Genomic DNA, 9,443 nt, shown 5'->3' on the forward strand with positions numbered 1-9,443 from the left:
CACATAAGTCTTGAAGTGTCTGTCGATTCGAGTCGGCACTCGCTTACGGCCACACCACCCTGAGCACGCCCGCTCTCGTCTGATCTCGGAAGCCAAGCAGGGTCGGGCCTGGTTAGTACTTGGATGGGAGACCGCCTGGGAATACCAGGTGCTGTAAGCATTTAATTAATTAATAATTTTTTTTATGTCATTTTTTCCCATGAATGCGTCCTTTCTGTAACCATTTACCGATGTCATTGCGTTGCCACATTAGCCTTGAAGTGTCTCTCGAATCGAGTCAGCACTCGCTTACGGCCACACCACCCTGAGCACGCCCGCTCTCGTCTGATCTCGGAAGCCAAGCAGGGTCGGGCCTGGTTAGTACTTGGATGGGAGACCGCCTGGGAATACCAGGTGCTGTAAGCATTTAATTAATTAATTATTTTTTTATGTCATTTTTTCCCATGAATGCGTCCTTTCTGTAACCATTTACCGATGTCATTGCGTTGCCACATTAGCCTTGAAGTGTCTCTCGAATCGAGTCAGCACTCGCTTACGGCCACACCACCCTGAGCACGCCCGCTCTCGTCTGATCTCGGAAGCCAAGCAGGGTCGGGCCTGGTTAGTACTTGGATGGGAGACCGCCTGGGAATACCAGGTGCTGTAAGCATTTAATTAATTAATTATTTTTTTATGTCATTTTTTCCCATGAATGCGATCTTTCTGTAAGCGTTCACTGATGTCATGGCGTTGCCACATAAGTCTTGAAGTGTCTATCGAAGCGAGTCAGCACTCGCTTACGGCCACACCACCCTGAGCACGCCCGCTCTCGTCTGATCTCGGAAGCCAAGCAGGGTCGGGCCTGGTTAGTACTTGGATGGGAGACCGCCTGGGAATACCAGGTGCTGTAAGCATTTAATTAATTAATTATTTTTTTTATGTCATTTTTTCCCATGAATGCGTCCTTTCTGTAACCATTTACCGATGTCATTGCGTTGCCACATTAGCCTTGAAGTGTCTCTCGAATCGGGTCAGCACTCGTTTACGGCCACACCACCCTGAGCACGCCCGCTCTCGTCTGATCTCGGAAGCCAAGCAGGGTCGGGCCTGGTTAGTACTTGGATGGGAGACCGCCTGGGAATACCAGATGCTGTAATAATTTAATTGATTAATTATTTTTTTTATGTCATTTTTTCCCATGAATGCGTCCTTTCTGTAACCATTTACCGATGTCATTGCGTTGCCACATTAGCCTTGAAGTGTCTCTCGAATCGAGTCAGCACTCGTTTACGGCCACACCACCCTGAGCACGCCCGCTCTCGTCTGATCTCGGAAGCCAAGCAGGGTCGGGCCTGGTTAGTACTTGGATGGGAGACCGCCTGGGAATACCTGGTGCTGTAAGAATTAAATTAATTAATTATTTATGTCATTTTTCCCATGAATGCGTCCTTTCTGTAAGCGTTCTCCCATGGCATGGCGTTGCCACATTAGTTTTGAAGTGTCTCTCGAATCAAGTCAGCACTCGCTTACGGCCACGCCACCCTGAGCACGCCCGCTCTCGTCTGATCTCGGAAGCCAAGCAGGGTCGGGCCTGGTTAGTACTTGGATGGGAGACCGCCTGGGAATACCTGGTGCTGTAAGAATTAAATTAATTAATTATTTATGTCATTTTTCCCATGAATGCGTCCTTTCTGTAAGCGTTCTCCCATGGCATGGCGTTGCCACATTAGTTTTGAAGTGTCTCTCGAATCAAGTCAGCACTCGCTTACGGCCACGCCACCCTGAGCACGCCCGCTCTCGTCTGATCTCGTAAGCCAAGCAGGGTCGGGCCTGGTTAGTACTTGGATGGGAGACCGCCTGGGAATACCAGGTGCTCTAAGCATTTAATTAATTAATTATTTTTTTATGTCATTTTTTCCCATGAATGCGTCCTTTCTGTAAGCGTTCTCCCATGGCATGGCGTTGCCACATTAGTTTTGAAGTGTCTCTCGAATCAAGTCTGCACTCGCTTACGGCCACACCACCCTGAGCACGCCCGCTCTCGTCTGATCTCGGAAGCCAAGCAGGGTCGGGCCTGGTTAGTACTTGGATGGGAGACCGCCTGGGAATACCAGGTGCTGTAAGCATTTAATTAATTAATAATTTTTTTTATGTCATTTTTTCCCATGAATGCGTCCTTTCTGTAACCATTTACCGATGTCATTGCGTTGCCACATTAGCCTTGAAGTGTCTCTCGAATCGAGTCAGCACTCGCTTACGGCCACACCACCCTGAGCACGCCCGCTCTCGTCTGATCTCGGAAGCCAAGCAGGGTCGGGCCTGGTTAGTACTTGGATGGGAGATTGCCTGGGAATACCAGGTGCTGTAAGCATTTAATTAATTAAATATTTATTTATGTCATTTTTTCCCATGAATGCGTTCTTTCTGTAAGCGTTCACTGATGTCATGGCGTTGCCACATAAGTCTTGAAGTGTCTGTCGATTCGAGTCGGCACTCGCTTACGGCCACACCACCCTGAGCACGCCCGCTCTCGTCTGATCTCGGAAGCCAAGCAGGGTCGGGCCTGGTTAGTACTTGGATGGGAGACCGCCTGGGAATACCAGGTGCTGTAAGCATTTAATTAATTAAATATTTATTTATGTCATATTTTCCCATGAATGCGTCCTTTCTGTAAGCGTTCTCCCATGGCATGGCGTTGCCACATTAGTTTTGAAGTGTCTCTCGAATCAAGTCTGCACTCGCTTACGGCCACACCACCCTGAGCACGCCCGCTCTCGTCTGATCTCGGAAGCCAAGCAGGGTCGGGCCTGGTTAGTACTTGGATGGGAGACCGCCTGGGAATACCAGGTGCTGTAAGCATTTAATTAATTAATAATTTTTTTTATGTCATTTTTTCCCATGAATGCGTCCTTTCTGTAACCATTTACCGATGTCATTGCGTTGCCACATTAGCCTTGAAGTGTCTCTCGAATCGAGTCAGCACTCGCTTACGGCCACACCACCCTGAGCACGCCCGCTCTCGTCTGATCTCGGAAGCCAAGCAGGGTCGGGCCTGGTTAGTACTTGGATGGGAGACCGCCTGGGAATACCAGGTGCTGTAAGCATTTAATTAATTAATTATTTTTTTATGTCATTTTTTCCCATGAATGCGTCCTTTCTGTAACCATTTACCGATGTCATTGCGTTGCCACATTAGCCTTGAAGTGTCTCTCGAATCGAGTCAGCACTCGCTTACGGCCACACCACCCTGAGCACGCCCGCTCTCGTCTGATCTCGGAAGCCAAGCAGGGTCGGGCCTGGTTAGTACTTGGATGGGAGACCGCCTGGGAATACCAGGTGCTGTAAGCATTTAATTAATTAATTATTTTTTTATGTCATTTTTTCCCATGAATGCGATCTTTCTGTAAGCGTTCACTGATGTCATGGCGTTGCCACATAAGTCTTGAAGTGTCTATCGAAGCGAGTCAGCACTCGCTTACGGCCACACCACCCTGAGCACGCCTGCTCTCGTCTGATCTCGGAAGCCAAGCAGGGTCGGGCCTGGTTAGTACTTGGATGGGAGACCGCCTGGGAATACCAGGTGCTGTAAGCATTTAATTAATTAATTATTTTTTTTATGTCATTTTTTCCCATGAATGCGTCCTTTCTGTAACCATTTACCGATGTCATTGCGTTGCCACATTAGCCTTGAAGTGTCTCTCGAATCGGGTCAGCACTCGTTTACGGCCACACCACCCTGAGCACGCCCGCTCTCGTCTGATCTCGGAAGCCAAGCAGGGTCGGGCCTGGTTAGTACTTGGATGGGAGACCGCCTGGGAATACCAGATGCTGTAATAATTTAATTGATTAATTATTTTTTTTATGTCATTTTTTCCCATGAATGCGTCCTTTCTGTAACCATTTACCGATGTCATTGCGTTGCCACATTAGCCTTGAAGTGTCTCTCGAATCGAGTCAGCACTCGTTTACGGCCACACCACCCTGAGCACGCCCGCTCTCGTCTGATCTCGGAAGCCAAGCAGGGTCGGGCCTGGTTAGTACTTGGATGGGAGACCGCCTGGGAATACCTGGTGCTGTAAGAATTAAATTAATTAATTATTTATGTCATTTTTCCCATGAATGCGTCCTTTCTGTAAGCGTTCTCCCATGGCATGGCGTTGCCACATTAGTTTTGAAGTGTCTCTCGAATCAAGTCAGCACTCGCTTACGGCCACGCCACCCTGAGCACGCCCGCTCTCGTCTGATCTCGGAAGCCAAGCAGGGTCGGGCCTGGTTAGTACTTGGATGGGAGACCGCCTGGGAATACCAGGTGCTGTAAGCATTTAATTAATTAAATATTTATTTATGTCATATTTTCCCATGAATGCGTCCTTTCTGTAACCATTTACCGATGTCATTGCGTTGCCACATTAGCCTTGAAGTGTCTCTCGAATCGAGTCAGCACTCGCTTACGGCCACACCACCCTGAGCACGCCCGCTCTCGTCTGATCTCGGAAGCCAAGCAGGGTCGGGCCTGGTTAGTACTTGGATGGGAGACCGCCTGGGAATACCAGGTGCTGTAAGCATTTAATTAATTAATTATTTTTTTTATGTCATTTTTTCCCATGAATGCGTCCTTTCTGTAACCATTTACCGATGTCATTGCGTTGCCACATTAGCCTTGAAGTGTCTCTCGAATCGAGTCAGCACTCGTTTACGGCCACACCACCCTGAGCACGCCCGCTCTCGTCTGATCTCGGAAGCCAAGCAGGGTCGGGCCTGGTTAGTACTTGGATGGGAGACCGCCTGGGAATACCTGGTGCTGTAAGAATTAAATTAATTAATTATTTATGTCATTTTTCCCATGAATGCGTCCTTTCTGTAAGCGTTCTCCCATGGCATGGCGTTGCAACATTAGTTTTGAAGTGTCTCTCGAATCAAGTTAGCACTCGCTTACGGCCACGCCACCCTGAGCACGCCCGCTCTCGTCTGATCTCGTAAGCCAAGCAGGGTCGGGCCTGGTTAGTACTTGGATGGGAGACCGCCTGGGAATACCAGGTGCTCTAAGCATTTAATTAATTAATTATTTTTTTATGTCATTTTTTCCCATGAATGCGTCCTTTCTGTAAGCGTTCTCCCATGGCATGGCGTTGCCACATTAGTTTTGAAGTGTCTCTCGAATCAAGTCTGCACTCGCTTACGGCCACACCACCCTGAGCACGCCCGCTCTCGTCTGATCTCGGAAGCCAAGCAGGGTCGGGCCTGGTTAGTACTTGGATGGGAGACCGCCTGGGAATACCAGGTGCTGTAAGCATTTAATTAAATAATAATTTTTTTTATGTCATTTTTTCCCATGAATGCGTCCTTTCTGTAACCATTTACCGATGTCATTGCGTTGCCACATTAGCCTTGAAGTGTCTCTCGAATCGAGTCAGCACTCGCTTACGGCCACACCACCCTGAGCACGCCCGCTCTCGTCTGATCTCGGAAGCCAAGCAGGGTCGGGCCTGGTTAGTACTTGGATGGGAGACCGCCTGGGAATACCTGGTGCTGTAAGAATTAAATTAATTAATTATTTATGTCATTTTTCCCATGAATGCGTCCTTTCTGTAAGCGTTCTCCCATGGCATGGCGTTGCCACATTAGTTTTGAAGTGTCTCTCGAATCAAGTCAGCACTCGCTTACGGCCACGCCACCCTGAGCACGCCCGCTCTCGTCTGATCTCGGAAGCCAAGCAGGGTCGGGCCTGGTTAGTACTTGGATGGGAGACCGCCTGGGAATACCTGGTGCTGTAAGAATTAAATTAATTAATTATTTATGTCATTTTTCCCATGAATGCGTCCTTTCTGTAAGCGTTCTCCCATGGCATGGCGTTGCCACATTAGTTTTGAAGTGTCTCTCGAATCAAGTCAGCACTCGCTTACGGCCACGCCACCCTGAGCACGCCCGCTCTCGTCTGATCTCGTAAGCCAAGCAGGGTCGGGCCTGGTTAGTACTTGGATGGGAGACCGCCTGGGAATACCAGGTGCTCTAAGCATTTAATTAATTAATTATTTTTTTATGTCATTTTTTCCCATGAATGCGTCCTTTCTGTAAGCGTTCTCCCATGGCATGGCGTTGCCACATTAGTTTTGAAGTGTCTCTCGAATCAAGTCTGCACTCGCTTACGGCCACACCACCCTGAGCACGCCCGCTCTCGTCTGATCTCGGAAGCCAAGCAGGGTCGGGCCTGGTTAGTACTTGGATGGGAGACCGCCTGGGAATACCAGGTGCTGTAAGCATTTAATTAATTAATAATTTTTTTTATGTCATTTTTTCCCATGAATGCGTCCTTTCTGTAACCATTTACCGATGTCATTGCGTTGCCACATTAGCCTTGAAGTGTCTCTCGAATCGAGTCAGCACTCGCTTACGGCCACACCACCCTGAGCACGCCCGCTCTCGTCTGATCTCGGAAGCCAAGCAGGGTCGGGCCTGGTTAGTACTTGGATGGGAGATTGCCTGGGAATACCAGGTGCTGTAAGCATTTAATTAATTAAATATTTATTTATGTCATTTTTTCCCATGAATGCGTTCTTTCTGTAAGCGTTCACTGATGTCATGGCGTTGCCACATAAGTCTTGAAGTGTCTGTCGATTCGAGTCGGCACTCGCTTACGGCCACACCACCCTGAGCACGCCCGCTCTCGTCTGATCTCGGAAGCCAAGCAGGGTCGGGCCTGGTTAGTACTTGGATGGGAGACCGCCTGGGAATACCAGGTGCTGTAAGCATTTAATTAATTAAATATTTATTTATGTCATATTTTCCCATGAATGCGTCCTTTCTGTAAGCGTTCTCCCATGGCATGGCGTTGCCACATTAGTTTTGAAGTGTCTCTCGAATCAAGTCTGCACTCGCTTACGGCCACACCACCCTGAGCACGCCCGCTCTCGTCTGATCTCGGAAGCCAAGCAGGGTCGGGCCTGGTTAGTACTTGGATGGGAGACCGCCTGGGAATACCAGGTGCTGTAAGCATTTAATTAATTAATAATTTTTTTTATGTCATTTTTTCCCATGAATGCGTCCTTTCTGTAACCATTTACCGATGTCATTGCGTTGCCACATTAGCCTTGAAGTGTCTCTCGAATCGAGTCAGCACTCGCTTACGGCCACACCACCCTGAGCACGCCCGCTCTCGTCTGATCTCGGAAGCCAAGCAGGGTCGGGCCTGGTTAGTACTTGGATGGGAGACCGCCTGGGAATACCAGGTGCTGTAAGCATTTAATTAATTAATTATTTTTTTATGTCATTTTTTCCCATGAATGCGTCCTTTCTGTAACCATTTACCGATGTCATTGCGTTGCCACATTAGCCTTGAAGTGTCTCTCGAATCGAGTCAGCACTCGCTTACGGCCACACCACCCTGAGCACGCCCGCTCTCGTCTGATCTCGGAAGCCAAGCAGGGTCGGGCCTGGTTAGTACTTGGATGGGAGACCGCCTGGGAATACCAGGTGCTGTAAGCATTTAATTAATTAATTATTTTTTTATGTCATTTTTTCCCATGAATGCGATCTTTCTGTAAGCGTTCACTGATGTCATGGCGTTGCCACATAAGTCTTGAAGTGTCTATCGAAGCGAGTCAGCACTCGCTTACGGCCACACCACCCTGAGCACGCCTGCTCTCGTCTGATCTCGGAAGCCAAGCAGGGTCGGGCCTGGTTAGTACTTGGATGGGAGACCGCCTGGGAATACCAGGTGCTGTAAGCATTTAATTAATTAATTATTTTTTTTATGTCATTTTTTCCCATGAATGCGTCCTTTCTGTAACCATTTACCGATGTCATTGCGTTGCCACATTAGCCTTGAAGTGTCTCTCGAATCGGGTCAGCACTCGTTTACGGCCACACCACCCTGAGCACGCCCGCTCTCGTCTGATCTCGGAAGCCAAGCAGGGTCGGGCCTGGTTAGTACTTGGATGGGAGACCGCCTGGGAATACCAGATGCTGTAATAATTTAATTGATTAATTATTTTTTTTATGTCATTTTTTCCCATGAATGCGTCCTTTCTGTAACCATTTACCGATGTCATTGCGTTGCCACATTAGCCTTGAAGTGTCTCTCGAATCGAGTCAGCACTCGTTTACGGCCACACCACCCTGAGCACGCCCGCTCTCGTCTGATCTCGGAAGCCAAGCAGGGTCGGGCCTGGTTAGTACTTGGATGGGAGACCGCCTGGGAATACCTGGTGCTGTAAGAATTAAATTAATTAATTATTTATGTCATTTTTCCCATGAATGCGTCCTTTCTGTAAGCGTTCTCCCATGGCATGGCGTTGCCACATTAGTTTTGAAGTGTCTCTCGAATCAAGTCAGCACTCGCTTACGGCCACGCCACCCTGAGCACGCCCGCTCTCGTCTGATCTCGGAAGCCAAGCAGGGTCGGGCCTGGTTAGTACTTGGATGGGAGACCGCCTGGGAATACCAGGTGCTGTAAGCATTTAATTAATTAAATATTTATTTATGTCATATTTTCCCATGAATGCGTCCTTTCTGTAACCATTTACCGATGTCATTGCGTTGCCACATTAGCCTTGAAGTGTCTCTCGAATCGAGTCAGCACTCGCTTACGGCCACACCACCCTGAGCACGCCCGCTCTCGTCTGATCTCGGAAGCCAAGCAGGGTCGGGCCTGGTTAGTACTTGGATGGGAGACCGCCTGGGAATACCAGGTGCTGTAAGCATTTAATTAATTAATTATTTTTTTTATGTCATTTTTTCCCATGAATGCGTCCTTTCTGTAACCATTTACCGATGTCATTGCGTTGCCACATTAGCCTTGAAGTGTCTCTCGAATCGAGTCAGCACTCGTTTACGGCCACACCACCCTGAGCACGCCCGCTCTCGTCTGATCTCGGAAGCCAAGCAGGGTCGGGCCTGGTTAGTACTTGGATGGGAGACCGCCTGGGAATACCTGGTGCTGTAAGAATTAAATTAATTAATTATTTATGTCATTTTTCCCATGAATGCGTCCTTTCTGTAAGCGTTCTCCCATGGCATGGCGTTGCAACATTAGTTTTGAAGTGTCTCTCGAATCAAGTTAGCACTCGCTTACGGCCACGCCACCCTGAGCACGCCCGCTCTCGTCTGATCTCGTAAGCCAAGCAGGGTCGGGCCTGGTTAGTACTTGGATGGGAGACCGCCTGGGAATACCAGGTGCTCTAAGCATTTAATTAATTAATTATTTTTTTATGTCATTTTTTCCCATGAATGCGTCCTTTCTGTAAGCGTTCTCCCATGGCATGGCGTTGCCACATTAGTTTTGAAGTGTCTCTCGAATCAAGTCTGCACTCGCTTACGGCCACACCACCCTGAGCACGCCCGCTCTCGTCTGATCTCGGAAGCCAAGCAGGGTCGGGCCTGGTTAGTACTTGGATGGGAGACCGCCTGGGAATACCAGGTGCTGTAAGCATTTAATTAAATAATAATTTTTTTTATGTCATTTTTTC

General features: G+C 48.4%; 28 non-coding genes and 11 pseudogenes across 28 annotated transcripts; all 39 read left to right on the forward strand.

Annotated features, from left to right (window-relative positions):
• Window positions 1–41: 41 nt before the first annotated feature.
• Window positions 42–160, forward strand: LOC135726599 (5S ribosomal RNA). The gene has a single exon (XR_010524990.1). It is a non-coding gene; the product is annotated as a 5S ribosomal RNA (ribosomal RNA).
• Window positions 161–286: 126 nt separating this feature from the next.
• On the forward strand, window positions 287–405 carry LOC135726610 (5S ribosomal RNA). The gene has a single exon (XR_010524991.1). It is a non-coding gene; the product is annotated as a 5S ribosomal RNA (ribosomal RNA).
• Window positions 406–530: 125 nt separating this feature from the next.
• Window positions 531–649, forward strand: LOC135726622 (5S ribosomal RNA). The gene has a single exon (XR_010524992.1). It is a non-coding gene; the product is annotated as a 5S ribosomal RNA (ribosomal RNA).
• A 125-nt stretch (window positions 650–774) lies between these two features.
• LOC135725060 (5S ribosomal RNA) lies at window positions 775–893 on the forward strand. The gene has a single exon (XR_010524713.2). It is a non-coding gene; the product is annotated as a 5S ribosomal RNA (ribosomal RNA).
• Window positions 894–1,019: 126 nt separating this feature from the next.
• LOC135726635 (5S ribosomal RNA) lies at window positions 1,020–1,138 on the forward strand (annotated as a pseudogene).
• A 126-nt stretch (window positions 1,139–1,264) lies between these two features.
• On the forward strand, window positions 1,265–1,383 carry LOC135724246 (5S ribosomal RNA). Its single transcript, XR_010523916.2, has one exon. It is a non-coding gene; the product is annotated as a 5S ribosomal RNA (ribosomal RNA).
• A 120-nt stretch (window positions 1,384–1,503) lies between these two features.
• Window positions 1,504–1,622, forward strand: LOC135726647 (5S ribosomal RNA; annotated as a pseudogene).
• Window positions 1,623–1,742: 120 nt separating this feature from the next.
• Window positions 1,743–1,861, forward strand: LOC135725756 (5S ribosomal RNA; annotated as a pseudogene).
• A 125-nt stretch (window positions 1,862–1,986) lies between these two features.
• LOC135726067 (5S ribosomal RNA) lies at window positions 1,987–2,105 on the forward strand. The gene has a single exon (XR_012337443.1). It is a non-coding gene; the product is annotated as a 5S ribosomal RNA (ribosomal RNA).
• A 126-nt stretch (window positions 2,106–2,231) lies between these two features.
• LOC135724416 (5S ribosomal RNA) lies at window positions 2,232–2,350 on the forward strand (annotated as a pseudogene).
• Window positions 2,351–2,475: 125 nt separating this feature from the next.
• Window positions 2,476–2,594, forward strand: LOC135724631 (5S ribosomal RNA). Its single transcript, XR_010524292.2, has one exon. It is a non-coding gene; the product is annotated as a 5S ribosomal RNA (ribosomal RNA).
• A 125-nt stretch (window positions 2,595–2,719) lies between these two features.
• LOC135726489 (5S ribosomal RNA) lies at window positions 2,720–2,838 on the forward strand. Its single transcript, XR_012337444.1, has one exon. It is a non-coding gene; the product is annotated as a 5S ribosomal RNA (ribosomal RNA).
• Window positions 2,839–2,964: 126 nt separating this feature from the next.
• On the forward strand, window positions 2,965–3,083 carry LOC135726658 (5S ribosomal RNA). Its single transcript, XR_010524996.1, has one exon. It is a non-coding gene; the product is annotated as a 5S ribosomal RNA (ribosomal RNA).
• A 125-nt stretch (window positions 3,084–3,208) lies between these two features.
• On the forward strand, window positions 3,209–3,327 carry LOC135725283 (5S ribosomal RNA). Its single transcript, XR_012337445.1, has one exon. It is a non-coding gene; the product is annotated as a 5S ribosomal RNA (ribosomal RNA).
• A 125-nt stretch (window positions 3,328–3,452) lies between these two features.
• On the forward strand, window positions 3,453–3,571 carry LOC135726669 (5S ribosomal RNA). Its single transcript, XR_010524997.2, has one exon. It is a non-coding gene; the product is annotated as a 5S ribosomal RNA (ribosomal RNA).
• Window positions 3,572–3,697: 126 nt separating this feature from the next.
• Window positions 3,698–3,816, forward strand: LOC135726680 (5S ribosomal RNA; annotated as a pseudogene).
• Window positions 3,817–3,942: 126 nt separating this feature from the next.
• Window positions 3,943–4,061, forward strand: LOC135726691 (5S ribosomal RNA). The gene has a single exon (XR_010524999.2). It is a non-coding gene; the product is annotated as a 5S ribosomal RNA (ribosomal RNA).
• A 120-nt stretch (window positions 4,062–4,181) lies between these two features.
• On the forward strand, window positions 4,182–4,300 carry LOC135726703 (5S ribosomal RNA). Its single transcript, XR_010525000.2, has one exon. It is a non-coding gene; the product is annotated as a 5S ribosomal RNA (ribosomal RNA).
• A 125-nt stretch (window positions 4,301–4,425) lies between these two features.
• On the forward strand, window positions 4,426–4,544 carry LOC135726199 (5S ribosomal RNA). Its single transcript, XR_012337446.1, has one exon. It is a non-coding gene; the product is annotated as a 5S ribosomal RNA (ribosomal RNA).
• Window positions 4,545–4,670: 126 nt separating this feature from the next.
• LOC135724632 (5S ribosomal RNA) lies at window positions 4,671–4,789 on the forward strand. The gene has a single exon (XR_010524293.1). It is a non-coding gene; the product is annotated as a 5S ribosomal RNA (ribosomal RNA).
• A 120-nt stretch (window positions 4,790–4,909) lies between these two features.
• Window positions 4,910–5,028, forward strand: LOC135725235 (5S ribosomal RNA; annotated as a pseudogene).
• A 125-nt stretch (window positions 5,029–5,153) lies between these two features.
• Window positions 5,154–5,272, forward strand: LOC135726490 (5S ribosomal RNA). The gene has a single exon (XR_012337447.1). It is a non-coding gene; the product is annotated as a 5S ribosomal RNA (ribosomal RNA).
• A 126-nt stretch (window positions 5,273–5,398) lies between these two features.
• On the forward strand, window positions 5,399–5,517 carry LOC135726715 (5S ribosomal RNA). The gene has a single exon (XR_010525003.2). It is a non-coding gene; the product is annotated as a 5S ribosomal RNA (ribosomal RNA).
• Window positions 5,518–5,637: 120 nt separating this feature from the next.
• On the forward strand, window positions 5,638–5,756 carry LOC135725284 (5S ribosomal RNA; annotated as a pseudogene).
• Window positions 5,757–5,876: 120 nt separating this feature from the next.
• On the forward strand, window positions 5,877–5,995 carry LOC135726727 (5S ribosomal RNA; annotated as a pseudogene).
• Window positions 5,996–6,120: 125 nt separating this feature from the next.
• LOC135726739 (5S ribosomal RNA) lies at window positions 6,121–6,239 on the forward strand. Its single transcript, XR_010525006.1, has one exon. It is a non-coding gene; the product is annotated as a 5S ribosomal RNA (ribosomal RNA).
• A 126-nt stretch (window positions 6,240–6,365) lies between these two features.
• Window positions 6,366–6,484, forward strand: LOC135726751 (5S ribosomal RNA; annotated as a pseudogene).
• A 125-nt stretch (window positions 6,485–6,609) lies between these two features.
• LOC135726763 (5S ribosomal RNA) lies at window positions 6,610–6,728 on the forward strand. The gene has a single exon (XR_010525010.1). It is a non-coding gene; the product is annotated as a 5S ribosomal RNA (ribosomal RNA).
• A 125-nt stretch (window positions 6,729–6,853) lies between these two features.
• LOC135723738 (5S ribosomal RNA) lies at window positions 6,854–6,972 on the forward strand. The gene has a single exon (XR_010523426.2). It is a non-coding gene; the product is annotated as a 5S ribosomal RNA (ribosomal RNA).
• Window positions 6,973–7,098: 126 nt separating this feature from the next.
• On the forward strand, window positions 7,099–7,217 carry LOC135726200 (5S ribosomal RNA). The gene has a single exon (XR_012337449.1). It is a non-coding gene; the product is annotated as a 5S ribosomal RNA (ribosomal RNA).
• A 125-nt stretch (window positions 7,218–7,342) lies between these two features.
• LOC135724633 (5S ribosomal RNA) lies at window positions 7,343–7,461 on the forward strand. The gene has a single exon (XR_010524294.2). It is a non-coding gene; the product is annotated as a 5S ribosomal RNA (ribosomal RNA).
• A 125-nt stretch (window positions 7,462–7,586) lies between these two features.
• Window positions 7,587–7,705, forward strand: LOC135723688 (5S ribosomal RNA). Its single transcript, XR_010523379.2, has one exon. It is a non-coding gene; the product is annotated as a 5S ribosomal RNA (ribosomal RNA).
• A 126-nt stretch (window positions 7,706–7,831) lies between these two features.
• On the forward strand, window positions 7,832–7,950 carry LOC135726775 (5S ribosomal RNA; annotated as a pseudogene).
• Window positions 7,951–8,076: 126 nt separating this feature from the next.
• On the forward strand, window positions 8,077–8,195 carry LOC135724635 (5S ribosomal RNA). The gene has a single exon (XR_010524296.1). It is a non-coding gene; the product is annotated as a 5S ribosomal RNA (ribosomal RNA).
• Window positions 8,196–8,315: 120 nt separating this feature from the next.
• Window positions 8,316–8,434, forward strand: LOC135726492 (5S ribosomal RNA). The gene has a single exon (XR_012337569.1). It is a non-coding gene; the product is annotated as a 5S ribosomal RNA (ribosomal RNA).
• Window positions 8,435–8,559: 125 nt separating this feature from the next.
• Window positions 8,560–8,678, forward strand: LOC135726786 (5S ribosomal RNA). Its single transcript, XR_010525012.1, has one exon. It is a non-coding gene; the product is annotated as a 5S ribosomal RNA (ribosomal RNA).
• Window positions 8,679–8,804: 126 nt separating this feature from the next.
• On the forward strand, window positions 8,805–8,923 carry LOC135723891 (5S ribosomal RNA). Its single transcript, XR_010523573.2, has one exon. It is a non-coding gene; the product is annotated as a 5S ribosomal RNA (ribosomal RNA).
• Window positions 8,924–9,043: 120 nt separating this feature from the next.
• LOC135725236 (5S ribosomal RNA) lies at window positions 9,044–9,162 on the forward strand (annotated as a pseudogene).
• A 125-nt stretch (window positions 9,163–9,287) lies between these two features.
• On the forward strand, window positions 9,288–9,406 carry LOC135726493 (5S ribosomal RNA). Its single transcript, XR_012337450.1, has one exon. It is a non-coding gene; the product is annotated as a 5S ribosomal RNA (ribosomal RNA).
• The last annotated feature ends 37 nt before the right edge of the window (window positions 9,407–9,443 follow it).

This window comes from Paramisgurnus dabryanus, chromosome 9 (genome assembly GCF_030506205.2).
Source record: "Paramisgurnus dabryanus chromosome 9, PD_genome_1.1, whole genome shotgun sequence".
NCBI classification, from domain to species: domain Eukaryota; kingdom Metazoa; phylum Chordata; class Actinopteri; order Cypriniformes; family Cobitidae; genus Paramisgurnus; species Paramisgurnus dabryanus.